The following is a 2134-nucleotide window of genomic DNA, read 5'->3' as shown; positions in this document are numbered from 1 at the left end:
AAAAAAATTTGTTCCCGACAATGATTAATAATGAGTGGCTGGTAGCGTTGACTAGTACATAAACCGGCTACGTCGGTGCATAGTAATTGATTAATTAGCGCAATCTTGCTCTCCAGCTCGCTGGTCTGAGATGGCGGAGTTAGAAATATTGTTCATAATAATTATCTTGGGGGGGGGGTTGAGTGAAGGAGACGCATCACGGTGGAATCAGCGCCCGTTCCCCCAGTTTGCGCTTCTTCTGTGCGGTTCTCCCTTCCTTCCTTTCCCCCTCACACATGATGCTTAATGGTTCAAAACCCTTGAGTTTTACTCAGATAAATTATCACAGCCGGGGAAAGAAGAAGAAGAAGAAGAAGAGATTGGATTTATAGCCGGCCCTTCACTTGGAGTCTCAGAGCGGCTTATAAACTCCTTTTCCCTTCCCCTCCCCACAACAGACACCCTGTGAGGTGGGTGGGGCTGAGAGAGCTCTGACACAAACTGCTCTTTTCCAAGGACAGCTGTGCCAGAGCTTGTGACTGACCCAAGGTCACATCAGCAGGTGCAAGTGGAGGAGTGGGGAATCAAACCGGGTTCTCCCAGATTAGAGTCCGCAAACTTAACCACTACACCAAACTGTAGTTTCCACCTCCCTCCTTTCAAGTTGTGGCAATTTTTCTAGTCCAAAAGGCCTAGGGTTGCCAGGCTCCAGTCCAGACGGCAGCCGGAGATCCCCTGGGATCACAACTGATCCCCAGAGGACAGAGATCAGTTCACCTGGAGAAAATTACCGCTTTGGAAGGTGGATTGGACGGTGCTGTACCCCACTGAAACCTCTCCCCTCCCCAAACTTCAGCCTCCTCAGCCTCCACCCCCAAAATATCCAGGTCTTCCCCAAACCCGACCTGGCAACCTTAAAGAGGCCTCACTCAACTGTTATTTAATTATTATTGTTTAATCAGGTGTCTTTAAATTAAAAAAAACCCAGGCCTGTGGCAAAGCCTGAGGTGCTTCTAGGGTTGCCAACTCCGGGTTCAGAAATAACTGGAAGATTTGAGGGTGGGACCCAATGTTCCCTCTAAGCTGTGGAGTCTTGTGAGCAAAAATCCTACTTTGTGAGCTACTGGCATTAAAGTTGTGAGCCAGTGATTTTGCTACTGCATCAATTAGTTTGCTGTGGAGCCACCCTTCCTGAGCTAAGACAAAAATCTGTGAGCTGGAGGCTAAAAAACTGTGAGCTAGCTCACACTAACTCAGTTTAGAGGGAACACTGGTGGGACCTGGAGAAGTGTGGCTGAGGGAGGCGGGGGACTTGGTAGGCAGCGTTCCCTCTAAGCTGAGTCAGTGTGAGCTAGCGCACAGGGTTCTAGTCTCCGGCTCACAAACTTTTCTCTTCACTCCTGGAGGAGGGCTCCGGAGCAAACTAATTTATGCAGCAGCCAAATGGTTTTAATGCTAGCAGCTCAGTGAGTTGGATTTTTGCTCGCAAGACTCCACAGCTTAGAGGGAGCATTCCAGCCAGTGTTCCCTCTGAGCTGAGTCAGTGTGAGCCCGCTCACAGTTTTTCAGCCTCCAGCTCACAGATTTCTGTCTCAGCTCAGGAAGGCAGGCTCCAGAGCAAGCTAATTCATGCAGCCGCCAAATGGCTCGCTCGCCACTTTAAGGCCAGCAGCTCACAGAGTACAATTTTTGCTCGCAAGGCCTCCACGGCTTAGAGGGCGCATTGCTCGGTGAGCTATACAGTGTCATGCAAGTCCACCTTCCAGAGCCGCCTTGGTCTCCGGGGGCAGTGGGACAGATGTTCTCAAAACGAAGAAACAAACGATCCGCACAGCCTGGAGAGAAGAAGACAGCGTTTTCCCGGGAGATCTCCAGCCCCCGCCTGGACGTTGGCAACGCTGGGTGTTCCTCCCCGCCGAGCCCGCGCCTCTCCTTCCGGCCCCCTCCCCTCAGAATTCTATCTCGGGAGCGCGGCCGAGGGAAGGGGGGGCGGTGCCGGGAGCGGGCGCAGCCCCGGCCCTCGCGCAGACGCAGTGCAGCGGTCGGGACGCGCGGAGGCCCTCGCGCAGACGCAGTGCAGCGGTCGGGACGGCGCGGAGGCCTCCTCTGCGCGTGCGCGCTAGAGGGGAGCCAGGCGCGCGCGAGGGGGGGGGGC

General features: G+C 53.9%; 1 protein-coding gene across 1 annotated transcript in view; it reads left to right on the top strand.

Annotated features, from left to right (window-relative positions):
* Positions 1 to 2041: 2041 nt before the first annotated feature.
* The window catches only part of LOC107113284 (chromosome unknown open reading frame, human C15orf61), a 2537-nt gene continuing 2444 nt past the window's right edge, over positions 2042 to 2134 (top strand). The window contains exon 1 of the mRNA XM_015414595.1: positions 2042 to 2104. The gene's annotated coding sequence lies outside the window, so the exon portion shown is untranslated. The remainder of the gene's footprint in view (positions 2105 to 2134) is intronic.

This window comes from Gekko japonicus, unplaced genomic scaffold (assembly GCF_001447785.1).
Source record: "Gekko japonicus isolate JY-2015 unplaced genomic scaffold, Gekko_japonicus_V1.1 scaffold698, whole genome shotgun sequence".
NCBI classification, from domain to species: Eukaryota; Metazoa; Chordata; class Lepidosauria; order Squamata; family Gekkonidae; genus Gekko; species Gekko japonicus.
The sequence above is the reverse complement of the archived record's forward strand: the minus strand, read 5'-3'. Positions and strand labels throughout refer to the sequence as shown.